Here is a 15,439-nt window from a genome sequence, read left to right on the forward strand (position 1 = left end):
TGTTGTGGCATGTCTCTTGAAGTCTGTGACCTATTGCTGCCATTTTCCCCTTGCTTTTTACTCTCTGGAGTAACTCCGGCAGAGTGGGTTACTCATTGGGCTGCTAGCCACAAGGTTGGCAGTTCAAACTCATGAGCTGTTTTCTGTCCCTGTAAAGATGTGCAGCTTTAAATATTAAAGGTTTGCTGGGATTCTGTCATTGTTTTGATGTAATGAGCTGTGTAACTAAATATAGTATGTTTTTCTTTGTATGTGTTATATTCCACAAATAAAAGGGGAAAATAATAAAAATAAATAAAATTAATTTATTACATAGATAGATAAATGAGAGAGAGAGAGAGGGCTTATAGTCTTGAAAACCTTCCAGCTTCCTTACCCATCAGACCTAAACACTGGTTTGAGTGGTTATAAAAGGAGGAAATGTAAAATTGCAGCTGATTTAAATTCTTTGTGACATATGAACTAATTTCAAACAAACAAACACACAAACAAATAGTTTTACAGTCTCAGAAACCCAAGGGGGCAGTTTTACCTCGTCCGACAGGGCTGTTTGAGCGGGCATTGGCTCCGTGGCTGCAGGGCTGGGGTGGGAGAGGGCTGTAGTGCATCCGAATGGACTGGAGGTCAGGGCGGGAGCCTCCCATTCCTCCCAGGTCTTTTGACTGCTCCTTTCAGACCCTGCTCAGGCACCTTCGGACCTATGACCTAGCTGCTTGCTCTGCCAGGAAGCTTGGCCCAGTTCCGGATAGCACTCTTTCTTCAAGCTATGCAGGTCTCCCCTGGAACGTCCCCTTCTCAAAGAGGCACCCTGACCTTTCTCCGAGAGAGTTCCCTTCCCTGCCCCTGCTCTCTTTTTGCCTGTTTGCCTCCCGGACTCTGATTTCTTGGCTTCCTTGCTTCCAGGGCCCTGGGATGTCAGCGCGGTGAGGACGGGCCTTTGTCTTGTTGCTGGCTGTAGCTCAGCTTCCGGAGTTCTCCTTGCTCCGAGTGACTGTCCTGAGAGGATCTGAGGAGTGAATGCATGCGTGCCTGGAGAAGCACTCACATGCACTGCTGCTGAGACTATAATTCGGAGCAACACTTCTGATAAACCATGAACACTACCCCCTTTTCATTGACAATTGATAGGAAATCATTAGACATAGACATGCAGAAAATACCCATCACCAAAAGAATATTAAAAATGATTTGTAACCCTGTTACAAATAACAGTAACCCTCTTCCTGTTATTAGAGTCTGTTATGAAAATCCTTGCAAATATCATGAAATGCATTTGTACATTACTTTAAAGAACTTGCTGTATTTATACACAGCCCTTCCCCGTCCCCCCGTCCCCCCCGTCCCCCCATCATCCTTCCTCACAAAGGTTCCTATTTCCCCGTTCACCAGGGACGTCCAAGTGCCGGTCTCTCCCACGCCCGCTAGTAATGACCATTGTTTCACTTTGCACGATGCTGCCGGGCAGCGGGGCGGGTCTTCCATTTGTGCTGCATTTGCATTTCTGTGTAAGGTTAAGCATCTCGCTCTGTGTCCCGGAATAGACTGGAGGGCAGTGGGATGCGTTGATTTATCATCTGTGTTTACTCTTCTGCCTATCGCTCCTCTCCTTCTCAACACGTGATTGCCCCACGGAAACCCTTGGCTTCCCTTTCACTCTCCAGATGGGCTTTTCACGTGTGGATACTTAAAATTCCCGCCCTTTCAAATGTACCTGTCTTTGCAGCTGGGCTTGGAAGAGGCTTCTCTAGTCCAGGTGGATGTCAATGGCATTGTCATGGTTTCACTTAAAAATTCAAACCTTCAGTTCTGATGGCTTCTGTTTTAATACAGACACAGAATTTGTAGGAGGCAGGGCACGGATTTTATTTGTTTCCCAAATGGGTGACAGATTGTACCCATCTCTTTATCGATGGACCACTCTTTCCCCACCGACTTGAAATTCCTTTATGTTAAAATACTAAAGCGTGTGCATCTGGGTTCATTTCTGCCCGTGGGATTTTGTGTTGCGCTGTTTTAATTATGGCAGCTTTCTGGATTTTAATATCTGGTTGAGTAAGACCCTTCTTCTATTCTCTTTCTTTTCACACACATTTTACATATGTTTATGTATGTATTTCTGAATTTTAAAAACATTTCTTAGAGCTTTTTATTTTGCTTTTTTTGTAGTATATACATGTATATTTTTATTGTAAACTATAAAGGACACATTTCCAATGGTCTACTTTTCTGTGGGGACAGTTCTGTGACCCGGCACATCCACTGCGTTGTCACCCGCCACCAAGTGTTATTTCGTGGACTTTTCTCTTTTACTCATGCGCCCTTCTGACGGAAACGTGGCACCAGCGTGGCAGAATACTGGACCTGTCTTTGTGAACTTTTGACTGAACTTGCGTTCCAAAGGATGGGGTGGAAGGACCACATCGATGAGACTGCCCTTACCGGTCCAGGTACAAGTGGTCCTTCTCCGCTTGGTCATCTGAGCACCAGGCACCATTTGGGATAATCTTCATCTCGGCAGGACTCACTTGGAAAATAATTATGAATGCTATTTAGGGCCTTCAGGTATTAATTCCTTTCAACGGAGTCGTTCCACTTTTAGCAATCTATCTTAAAACCAAAAAACGATATATGGATTCGAAGTTTAATTGGTGCATCCCTTACAACGTTAAAAATACTGGGAATGAATAGAGAAATGGCTAAATAATGTACATTCTGGACAATTGAAATATTCTGAAGCCCTTTAAAAATATGAATTTCTGGAAATAACCTAACTTAAACTAGTGCCCAGAAAAATCAGGATTTCACATCATCTGGACACGTTTGTATTATCCCTGTACACATAACTTCTTAAACACATCGGCGAACGTGCAGGCAATAAGACTCCAAGAAAAATGGACTCAGATGAAAATAGGAGTGGTAGCCTTTGGGAGAGGGGTTATGGATGATTGTTATTTTTTTATTCGGGGTTTTCCGTGCCTCCTAATTTTTCTGCACACGGCTCCTATTGATGACCCGTCTGGTGCTAAGGGAACCTCTCCGGGAAGCCGGCCTGCAGCTCGAGCCGGCGGGCCGGCGGGCAGGCCGGCGATCGGGAGGCGCCGGACGGCGCAGTTCCGCAAGCGGCCGGAGGGTGGCAGTGTCCGCTCGCAGACCCGCCGCGCGCGGCCAGCTGACCTTTGTCAGCCTCCGCAGCCTCTCGTTTATCACTGATCACAAGAGTGGAATGAACATATTTACTTGTGTTTTGCTTTCCACTTATAATATCTAGTGGCATGGGAGGGAAATGAAAACAATTGTTCATAAGGGAAATTTATAAGCTTCATCTGGCTGCGTGATTTCCGCAGTTACCCTGCCGCCGCCCAGGGACAGGATGGCAGTTCCCATCTTCAGGCCGGGAGGAGGGCGCTGCTCTGTCCGCCGGTCCGTCGGCCGGCCGGCTCGCTTGGCTCCTCTGTGCTCCTCGTCGTCGCGGGGCTCTGAGGCGGTTGCTTCCAAGCAGCAGACTTTTCCAGACTCCCGTTCCCTTTCACGGGACTTCGACGAGAGCCCGAGGTCCCCCCTGGTGGCCGTGACATTGACTTCGGGAATCCTAGACCAGCAGCCCAGCGTGGCCAGTGCCTCCTGACTACGGCCCCGGCATTCCTGGGGGCTGCTACTGGTGACCCCTTGGAATCGTGGGGAGACTATGACAAGCCCCTCCACCCAGGGACCCACCGCTTCAATAGCACCCAGACCCTCGTCTCATAGCTCATACCGGGGCCTGGGAAAAGGACACCTAAAGAGACGCGCCGCCCCCCAGTGGGTTTGCTGGGAGATTAGTCCCCTCCCAGCCTGGCTGAGAGTAGGGACCCTTGCTCAGGGTGACGGGGGACTTCCTTGTGATGGCTCAGCTCCCAGCCTGCTCCTGCAGCCCAGTCCAGGCAGCAAGGGCCTGTGGCCTGCGCTGTCCCGCTGTCCTGCTGCCCTGCTGAGCGGCCATGGGCCGTGCCAGTCCCGGCCTCCGAGAGAGGCGGCCAGGGGCCACCGGTAAAAGCAGGAAAAGCAGACCCGGTCTCGCGGCACCTGCCAGGAGCCTTCTACTCGACAGGGGGTGGGCGGGGAGTACTTCGGGCGTGGAACTAGCCCCTAGAGCACGCCGCTGCTCGGATGGGGAGGCGTCCCGGACTCTGTGTTCCCTCCCTCCCTCTCTTTCTTGCTTTTACTGCGGTGTCAGTGTGTCTGGCAGTCAGTCCTGCCTGTGGGGTCCTGTGCAGACCGGTCTCCCTGGACCACAGTCTCATCTTGGTCCCACCTAGGTAGCTGCAGGGACGATCAGGACGTGGCTGCCTCCCTGGGAAGTGGTGGGAGAATAGTAACTCCCTCCAGTGATGCTCTTCCCAGGGAAACAGGTGCACTTTGGGGTCAAATAGCCAGCAGGGGGGAGGGGCTTGTGGGGTCTTGCTGAGACCCTTCTTAGTAACCACCACCCCCCGCCCCCCCAGTGCTGGCCTTGGGCTGCCTCAGGGCCCGTCTCAGCAGCCAGCGCAGAGCGACTGGGTCTCAGGCCCAGGAGGAACCCACAGGCCCCCTTCCCGAAGGGGAGGTCAGCCCGAGAAGGGCCGCCCTGGGGTTGGTGGAGTGCCTGTCCCCTGGCTGGGTGCTCACCTGCCAGCTCAGCTCTCAGCCAGAGCAGATGGGGGCAGGATTGGGGGGCGGTGTCTCGCCCACAAGACCTTCTCTAAGCTCCTTACTATTCAGTCCTTCCCGGCGGCGGGTCTCACAATCAAATCACTCAAAATGGCATTGCTGTATCGCTTCGTGCTAAACTCCAAGAGAAGCAAATACTCAGATGAGGAACAATTATTTGTGACAAATTATTCCCCTTACAAGTAAGACTAACGGTTTCTACTAAGTTTTGTCGAGGTGACAACCACTCCCAGGATTCACATGGAATGGGCCAGGCTGGTTCGAGGGCTGGGCGGGAGGGTGCTGGGACTGTAGAGCCGCTATGGGCTGAGGGGGGCCCTGGCCTGGGGACGGGACCAGGTGGTCAAGGTGGGGCAGCTCTTTCTAACCAAAGCAGCGCTGTCTCCTTCTTGGCTCGGAGCTGGGCAGTCTGGGTGGGGCGTCTTGCTTTGTGCATCTCTTTTCAATAATTGCATTTGCCTTGACGTCTGGAACGTTCTACCTGGTTTGGAACAGACCTGAACTTTTTACATTATTTATGTGCTAAGAATGCATATTTTTGGTATTGTGCCCCATTGCCATGGTTCTTCTTGTGAGCAGAATCCTCTCACAGCTAATTATAACATACAGTATTTTCCCAGCAGTCTTACAATCAAATTATTCAAAATTGCATTTCTTTATTGCATATTGCTAAAACCCAAGACAAGCAAACATCAAGATAATAAACAATTATTTATTGCAAATTATTACCTAATATATAAGATTAACAGCTTGTAACTATTAAGATTAATACATGTGGTAAACTGTATTTATTATACTTATATTGTAGCAAATATCTTTGTATAAAACATATGTTTATGTATTGCAATTAATGAGAAAAAGTGTAAGATTAACAATTTATGTTGGGTTTTGTTTTTAGATTTATGCACATTGTAAAACTTATTTATTGCACTTATTAAAAGTATTTAATGATGGACTTTTAGATGCTATATTTTTAATGTGCAAATATAAACTAAAGGAGTATTAAATTACAGAATGGAAAATTATAACCAAAGTCAAAGAATCTCACTATTTTCTGCTATAAATCTGCTTTTAAAAGACCAGCACTGGAGTTACCGAATCTTTAAATAGTGGCCTTTATAGTACATAATGAGTTTCAATGAGTTATCCTTTGAAAGGCTTTTTTCATCATTAAAACGAAAGCCAACCTCTTGCTCTTCACAGATAAACGTAGCTCACAGCACCAACACCAAGATCCTCTCTTTTCAAGATGAGAAGTTGAAGGAAGAGTGGGGAGACGAGAGACATGGTGGGGCAGGTCCCCATGCAGGGGGGGATGGGCTGAGATGGCTGGGGGAAGGTAGAGACCCAGGAGTCACAGGCAGCTGCACTGAGACTGGATGTGTAGCCTGGGGCCCAGGGTAACCCTGCCCTTTATCACCCAGGTCGGGGTAGAGGTGAGTGCAGCCCCAGAGCGGGCGCCTGGCTCACACATAGGTCGTGGTGCTCAGACTGTAAGCCTAGAGATGGGGTAAACAGCATCACTGAAACCAACTCCCTGTGACCTGCTGTGTGCCGAGAAGAACAGTGCTGTGAGGTTGGCAAGACTGTGACTTCTCAGCAGCGTGTCTCCAGACGTTTCTTCTGAGGCACCTATAGGCAGACCCTTCATCCTTTCTGCTAGCAGCTAGACATCACCCGGGGACTCCAATCTGAGTCACAGGGTTGAGCAGTTCCTTATTTTCCTAGGGTTCCTGCTCTCTTGGCCTGGGCGGGGACATTCGAGAAGGCAGTGGGCGCAGACGGATGAAAGGAGTCCCTTGGGGGACACACGCCTGGGTTTCAGATTCTCCTTTGTTATCAGAAGAAGTTGTAAAAAGTCAGGAAGGCCTCGTGTCTTCTATCCAGAAGGACCACTGCAAAGAGGAAGCTTCACTCCCAAAGAGGCAAAGGGTTCTCTGCCTGACCACAGCCGTGGCTCATTCCTGGATTGCCAAAGGGCTCTGTTGACTCCTTTCCCAGGGTCTTGAGTCTGGAGTCTGGGCTCTTGCCCAACCCTGGCTGTCTATAGAACCCTGAAGAAGCTAGGTACGAGGAGAGACCCAGCTGGACAGCAGAGACCCCCACCTGCCAGTGACCACGGCCATTTCATTGCTCCCCTGTCCTCTGGGCAAGGGCTGGCTGAAGGTGCAGGCTGCAGGGCGGGGCTAGGAACCAGGCAGGGTGAGAGCTTGCAGGGACACTAGGAGTGTGGCAGAGGACGCCAGCTGTATTAGTCTGGGTACTTTGGAGAAACAAATCCACAGAAACTCACGTATAAGAGAGAGTTTTATATAAAGGTTAAGTGAACATCAAGAAAACATGCCCAAGCCCACAAGTCCGACATTAACCCATTAACCCATATGTCCAACACCAATCCAGAAAGCCCTCCTCCATCTCACACAACAGACACAATGACGCCGACTGCAGGAGGAAAGCCGAGTCAGTGAATGTGTAAGCATCTCAGCGCTGGCAGGGGTCTCCACACGGCTGCTCCAGCACCCAGGGCTGCATCGGGGTAAGTCCATGTGGTTTCTCCTTGGGGGTGTCTTGCAGGAAGTCATCCTTGCAAGTTGAAGCTGAGAACTGCTAAGGCAGCTGCACCCTGGTCCTACCATCACAAAGCAAGAGACCCAAGAACTAGAAAGGCGAGGCTCACCAAGCCATTTATCCCTCCGACCTTCAATTAATCTGACATGTGTTTATGGGCCAGGTTGGCACAATAAACTAACTCACCAGCCAATGACATTCCTCTCCGGTGCTGATTGACTGACACTCCTGGGGCCATGGAGGGGAGGACCAGAGCGCGTGGAAGGGGTCAAAGGGGAAGGAGAGGCCTCGAGGTGGGAGGAAGAGAGGAGCCTTCCCCTTCCAGCTTGCGCCTCTCTGATCATGACAGGAGACTTCGAGAACTCATTCTGCTTACTCAGAAATCAGGTGCTCATCACTCTGTTTCGGTTGCCGATAGCTTTCTTCCTCCACAAACAATTCGTTTATTTGTAGTATAAGACACAAATGAAAATGCTTTGAAAAATGTATCAAAATCATCAACTCTCTGCTTTTCTTCATCTGTAGTCATCAAGAGAGCGGAGCCTTGGGACACACCGGCCATTGCTCATGGTGATTGCTTAGAGCCGGGGCCAGAGGGAGGCTGCAGGTCACTGGTGGGCGGAGGAGGTGGGCAGGCCTCCATCTCTGCCAGGTCCCCAAGTTCTTGTTAGAATCAACCACCAGAAGCTTCTCAGAGGCATTTGCTTTTGAAGCCGGCCCCTTGTGCATCTGTCCAACAATGGATTCATCGGCCAGTTGAGCCAGCAGCTGACCCCTTCTTTCATTCCTTCCTTGGTTTCATTCATTAGCAGGTCCATCCACCGTAAGCAACCAGGGCTGCCTCCCAGACAGGAGTGCCCACGGCTGGTGTTGAGGCGCCGGAGGGTTCTCTTGAGCTCAGGGGTCTTCACAAGAACCCTGGGGCTTGTTGGAAATGCAGGTCTCCATTCAGGCATCTAGTGGACTCCTCTAGAGTCCAGCCTCTTGTTGTTATTACGTGCCAGCCTCATAGCCACGCTACATACAACAGAACAAAACATTGCCCGGTCTGGTGCCATGCTCCCCATTGTTATGTTTGAGCCCATTGTTGCAGCCACTGTGGCCATGTGGCTTGTCAAGGGCCTTCCTCTTTCTCACCACCCTGCTGCTTTAGCCAACACCATGTGCTTCTCCAGGGACTGGTTTCTCCTGACACCATTTCCAAAGCATGTGAGATAAAGTCTCACCATGCTTGTCTCTGCGGAACATTCTGGTTGTACTTCTCCCAAGACAGATGGATTTGTCTGGCAGTCCAAAGCACTTTCAGTATTCTCTGCCAGTGTCATAGTTCAAATGTATCGGTCATCCTTACTCAATGTCTAACTAGCTCATGTATATAAGGAGATTGAAAATACCCTGGCTTGGACCAGGAGCACCTTAATCCTCAAAGTGCCACCCACCGGCAGCTGGCTGGGATGTGCCGTTCATGGAGCTGGAAGGAGTGGGTGGGCTTTGGTTGTGGAGGGACTGGCAATGCCAAGCCCAGGCTCCAGAGGGAAGTTGCAGGTCAGACTTCACTTCCGACAGAGTTCAGGGACTCAAGCCTCCTATGCCCAAAAGAGTTGACCAGACAATGCAGGTTTGTGTCTGTAAAAGTCTTTGTCTTCTCGGTCTGTAACTCTTGGACTCTCTGATGCTCCCTATTCTTCAGTGATGTTGGGTTGGCCTCCCCCTTGCTGTGTGTGGCCTTTACCTTCACCCAAGTGAATACATGTCCATTACCCAGTTCATGATTTCAATCAATCACATGAAACAACATGTGTATGATTTGTTGAATGGAAAAGTGGTTTGCTCTGTAAACCTTCATCCAGCTCACAATAAGAAGTTTAAAACGAAGCAAATTTCAGAAGTTGATTTGACCTGATCATTAAATCTCTGAGCAATAAAACGTGCTAAGGTTCAACAGCAAGATGACCCTTCGTGAAACCAGTCAAACAGTTCAGTGGGTGTTTGTAGAATGGATGGCATCTCTGTTGGCCAAGGAGCCCCGGGGGTGTAGTGGGTTATGTGCGACTGCTAACCGCAAGGCCAGCAGTTGGAATGCACCACTGGCTCGGTGGGAGAACGATGAGGCTTTCTATTCCTGTCAAGAGCCACTGGCTGGGAACCCCCCAGGGCCAGTTCTGCTCTGTCCTACAGAGGCACAGTGAGTTGGAATCGACTCTGCGGCGGTGAGCCTGTTGGTTATTTATTTATCTTAATGCTTAATACAGTAGAAGGGCCAGTGCACACAAGCACACTGCTCGACGAGACGGGATGGAGATGGCAGCTGCAGCAGTCTTGAGGAGGGCCCAGGGCCCGGCAGAGTTCAGGGCTCTGGTGCGGGGCCACTATGAGCTGGAAGCAACAGGATAGCACCCAACAACAAGAGTCAGAGGCAACCCAAGCCAAATGCACGGACACGGTGTGGATTCCACTCCTGGGAGCCAGGGTTTCTGAAACCGTCAATCCTTCTGGGAGCAAATGGCCCCGTCGCTCTCCCCAGGAGCAGCTGGTAGATTTGAACCTCTGGCCTTCTAGTTAGCAATCCAATGCTTTTCCCAAGGCACACGAGGTGTGAGAGCACGGGACGTTTGCAGCGTGAGAAGTAGGGTTTTGGTGTTCGCTACTGTTTGATTTCTTTTCTATCAGAAGGACACATCTGAGCAAAGGGAAGGAGAGGAGGGCGAGCCTCTTCCTCCTGAACGGTTGCCTGTTCCCTGCTACAGTGGCATTGTTGTTGTCTGAGGTGCTGACACAGCAGGAAACGCTGCCCAGTCCGGCCCCGTCCTCACAATCATTACTACCCTGCTTCCCCGAAAATAAGACAGTGTCTTATATTAATTTTTGCTCCCAAAGATGCGCTAGGTCTTATTTTCAGGGGATGTCTTAGTTTTCCATGAAGAAGAATACGGTACACATTTATTGTTTACTGTTTTATTAAAAGAGACCTCGCACTTCCTGTCTGCTCCGGCTGCGTTGCAGCCAACAGTGAGCTGCGCGGCGGCACCCACCGCTAAGGTCCAGAGTCCAGAGTTACGGTAGCTTCGGGGGCTCTTATTTTCAGGGAGGCCTTATTTTGGGGGGCGAAGCCTTATATTTCAGTAAGAGGCAAAACTGTAAGTAGGTCTTATTTCAGGGGATGTCTTACTTTTGGGGAAATGGTATGTTCGAGCTTACCAATTGTAGCCATCATGTCCAAGCACGACGTCTTCTCCAGGGACTGGTGCCTCCTGTCCAAATATGTGAGAGACAGAGACTCACCATCTTCACGTCTAAGGAGCATTCTGGCCGTACTTCTTCTAACACGGATTTCTTCTTTCTTCCGGGAGGCAGTCCATGTATTCTTCGCCAGCACTGTACTTCAAAGACATCAACTCTTCCTCTATTTCCTTACTCATTGTTCCCTTTTGCATGCGTCTGAACAACTTAAAATACCATGATTTGGATCTGGCTCACTTTTATATTCAAAGTAACATAGATATATATTTATATTAATATATATGTAAACATTTTAAAGAGGTGGTTTGATGCAAACTTGACCAATGCAATACTACTGTTACTTCTGTGAGCATTGGCCGTAGATTCATGTAAAATGAAACCCCGACAACTTCCATAGTTTTCCCACTTACCCCAATGTTGCTTGTTGGTCCCATTGTGAGGATTTCATTTTGCCTCGTGTTGAGGTGTCATCCACACTGAAGGCTGTAGTCGTTCATCTTCATCAGTACAAGTCCTTTTGTTTTCCGAAAGCATGGCGGTGTCATCTGCATATCACAAGTTGTTAATGATCTGCCTCCAGTCCCTGCGCCATGTCCTATGCAGAGGTCAACCTCCCGGATAATTTGCTCGGCATACAGACTGAATAATTACAGAAAAAGGATACAGCCTTGGCATACACTTTTCTGATTTTAAACCACTTAATAACCCCTCATTCAGGGTTTCCAGCTCTCAATGCTCTGTTTTCAACTTTTGTCTTCCAATCGCCAGGGTATTCTGACTGTGTGTTGGATGAAATTCAGAGACAGAAGTGGCAAAAGATCTTTACTGTCTTCATCTTTGACGTTAGTGGTTGCTGCAAAAATTTGAAAAGTAGCTGTAGTAACTAGTCTTCCTTATAGGTATGTGGCTATTACCTAATGCTGCCATCCCTGCTTTTCAGGATAGATTTTACGATGCTGTATTTGACGACTGCTATGGCCTTTCTCTCCATCTGCTGTTCTGGGCCTAATGGATCAGAGGACCTCCAGTTCAAAATGGCCTATACCATTCCATTTTAGCTCACCAATGCCTTTGATGTCTATCTCTATGCATTCCATTCTGTTTTAATAGTTTTATTGGCATATAATTCTCATTTGATACCATTTAATCATACAATTATATTCTGAAGAGTGGTGCAGTCATCCCCACAATCAATATCAGAGCGTTTTCTTCTTCTCGTACTATTTGTTGTTAGCGCCCCATTTCCCCCACCTCCCCTGCCACGCCGCTAGGTAATTATCTGCCAGTACTGTTTCTGCAGGTTTTCCTGCCCTGGATTTCATATACAGGAAATCATACAAAACACAAACAGGGAACACACAAACAAAAAACCCAACAACAACGACAAAACAAAACTGAGAGAGCGCCAATGAAATGAAATCAGAAAATATTAAAAACCGAAGTCACTTTAGAGTGGGTCATAAGGGAGACCCAATGATAAGGGTTGCATTTTAATCTGACCTCATGGCACTTCTCCTAGATCACACTCAGCACCGTGCATGCTGCCATCGCTAGTGGAGGTTTGCAGATGTCCCTACTCGTGGTGGCAGATGAAGATTCTGAAGGGTGTGCGCATGCCACGTTCTTGAGGTTAGCTCTGCCTTGAGGAGGCAGCTCTTCCCCAGTCGTATGGTGAGGGTCTTTCAACCACAGTGGCTGTCTTCAGGCACTGTATCAGACAATGTTCCACTGCGGTTCATGTTTTTAATTGACACACTGTTGACGATCAATCACCAGGTCCTTCTTCCCAGGCTAGTCTGGAAGCTCTGCTGAAGCCTGTGCCCCTGGAGTGACCCTGCCGGTATTTGTCCACTACAAGGCACCACAGGCCAGTGGTGCTCTAAGAGCAGCCTTAGGTCATTCGATGTTTTTCTTCTTCTTCTTCTTTTCTCCAGAAATATATTTCAAAAGCCATAAAAATGTGCCCATCCTTTAATTCTGCAATTCCACTTTTAGGAATTACTTGCATGGGATAATCTTAAATGAAAACAAGGAATCATGTACATTGATGTTTAGTGGAGCCTTATTTTTGAACTTTGATTATAGAAAGCTTAGCAACAGTATGAAAATGGTATGAACAAAACCATAAATGGGTCTCCCTGTACCTTATCTCCAGTAGCTAGAAGTTCCTGGTCTGCCCTCTTCTCACCTGGATTGTTTTAAGTGAGTCTCAGATAGTGTAGTATTTCATCCTTCAATGATTCAGGATGCACCCAAGATAAGCATTCCTTAAAAAGCAGAAACACAACAACTTCCACGTAAAAAGGTAACCAAAATTATTAATATTTAAAATATTCAATCAATATTCATTTTTTGCTTTCTTTTAAAAAAATGAAGATAAGATTCATTCATAGCAATTGCTTGGCATGTCTCATCCCTCTAAATTTCCCTCCGTGCAATGTATTTTTTTGTTCCTTGCAATTTATTTGTTGAAGAGCCTGAACTGTATGGCTGGGGTTCCCACAGACTTGATTTTGCTGATTGCAATGTTATAGGGCCATTTCACACATGCCATTTTCTCTTGTCCCAGGGAGCTTCCAAAAGTTAGTGGAAAACTGGAATCGAAAGATAATGAAACTTTTCCATGAACTTTTAACGCCCCCCTCATTTATCTTGTATGTTGTTGCCAATGGAAATTATGGATATATCAATGTATCATGATAACTTCCCAAGGCATTGGATTATAATTTGCGCTTATCACCACTTTGAAATTATTAGACCTACCACTCGACTTTGCTATTTCATAAGTACTGTATTTTTACCCAAGGGAGCTTAGTGGCACTGTGGGATAACTGTTGAACCGAGTTGGTGGTTCAATCTACCAGCAGCTCCCAGAGAGGAAGAGAAAGAGAAAACGTCCCGTTCCTGTAAAGATTTGCAGTCTCAGAAACCCGGCATGAAGTCGCTACCGGTCGGAATTGACACCAGGGCAGTGGAGTTGCCTTCTTTTTTGTTTGTTTTCTAAAGGGATTGGGACCCTCCTCCTTTTAGTTTTCTGGGAGAAATGGTGTTGATGCTTTAAACTTTTCATAGAATTCACCGGTGATACAGTCTAGGCCAAGAGCTGGTGTTTGGGAACTTTAAAATTATGAATTAAACTTTTGTAGTGGTTATAAGGGTTCTGGCTGCCTTGCAGGAATTGACCCAACTGTCGGAGGTACGTGTGTAACTTCATTCCTTCGGTATCGGCAGGGAATGTGGTGGTGTCTCCTGCCTCATTTCTGTCTTTCACTCTTTTTTACTTGGTTAGTCTTGACAGAGGGTTGTCAATTTTATTAATCTTCTCAAAAACCAACTCTTGGTTTCATTGATTTTTCTGTTTTCAATTCTATTGGTTTCTGCCCTTATCTGAACCACTCTCTTCCTTCTGCTGGCTTTGGGCTTATTTTGATCATCTTTTTCTAGAGTCTGAAGGTAGGAGCTTCGACTGATTTGAGACCTTTTCTCTTTTCTTTCTTTGTTTTTAAACTGTTTTGTTGGCACTTCATCCACCTATTATACAATACAATAGATCAGCCATATCAAGAAGAGTTGTACAGTCTTCACCACAATCATTTTTAGAACATTCTTCTTCCTGGTACTCATTTGTATTCATGTGAGTTTTTTTCTCTTCCACTTTTGGCAAACATTTACACAACAAAACAGACAAAACAGACACCAATTCAAGCCATGTATCATTCAGAGCCTTTCCAACCATGATTGCCATCCCTCTCCACATGGTCCCATCTCCATTACAAGGAGCTCCGTGCCCTGTGAGCAAGAACTCTTCCTCTTTCGCCCATGCTATCTCTTTCCTCATGTCTCCATTTAACACTAGAAAATTTCCTTTCACCACTGCTTTAGTTGTTCCCATTGTATTTAGTTCCATGTTGTCTTTAAATAAAAAAAAAAATTCCTTTCAGACTTCATTGTGACTTGGGGATTATTCATAAGTATATATATATTATTATATATTATATATTTTATTATATATAAGTATATCTATATTATTCATAAATATATATATATTTAGGTTAAAAGTTATTGGTGTCTTTTCTGCAAGCTTTGTTATTCTTTTCTAACTTGACCCATTGTCCTTGGAGAATGCATTGTGCATGAAAATGATCCTTTCTCACTGGTTGGTAGGTGGTCGCTCTTGGTCTATGTTCCCGAGACCCGTTAAAGGAATGTGTAGTCTATTGTTCTGTAGCGTGTTCTATGCATGTTTATTTTTCTTGTGAGTTTATGGTGTCTTTAATTTCAGATCTTTTCTGGGTTTCTGGTTCACTTATCTATCATTTCTGGGGCAGAGGAGTTACATTTCTTTTTCTTTTTTAAAAAAATCATTGTATTGGAGGCTCATACAACTTTTATCACAATCCATCCATCCATCCATTTTGTCAAGCACATTTGTCCGTCTGTTGCCATCATCATCTTCAAAACATTCTCCTTCCACCTGAGCCCCTGGTATCAGCTCCTCATTTTTTCCTCCTCCCTCCCTCATGAACCCCTGATAATTTATAAATTATTATTATTTTGTCCTGTCTTATACTGACCGATGTCTCCCTTCACCTACTTTTCTGTGGTCGTCCCCCAGGGAGGGGGAGGAGCTGAATTTCTAACCGTGGTTTTAGATTTGTTTGATTTGCTTTCAGCTTTGGCCTCTCCTATGCAGTGCTTCTTACCTTGCTGCCAGCAGCATTTAAGACCGCTGCCCTTGACCATTAGGCAAGATACTTTCCTGCTTCTGGTCATTTTCTTTGACCAGAAGCCTATCTTATCTGACATTAATATAATGACTTGATTTCCTTGATTAATTATTGCATGATCTATCTTTATTAACCTCTTCCACCTAAATGTTTTATGTTAATATATTTAAAGTGCATTTCTTGCAGACAACATATTGTTGGGCCACATTTTTTAATTC

At 46.6% G+C, this 15,439-nt stretch overlaps 1 non-coding gene across 1 annotated transcript; it reads left to right on the forward strand.

The window, feature by feature from the left end:
- The first annotated feature begins 358 nt into the window (after nucleotides 1–358).
- LOC115870753 lies at nucleotides 359–478 on the forward strand. Its single transcript, XR_004046885.1, has one exon. It is a non-coding gene; the product is annotated as a small nucleolar RNA SNORA61 (small nucleolar RNA).
- Nucleotides 479–15,439: the final 14,961 nt, after the last annotated feature.

This window comes from Echinops telfairi, unplaced genomic scaffold (assembly GCF_000313985.2).
Source record: "Echinops telfairi isolate 266 unplaced genomic scaffold, ASM31398v2 ScPeMD7_2291;HRSCAF=2852, whole genome shotgun sequence".
In the NCBI taxonomy this organism is placed as follows: Eukaryota; Metazoa; Chordata; class Mammalia; order Afrosoricida; family Tenrecidae; genus Echinops; species Echinops telfairi.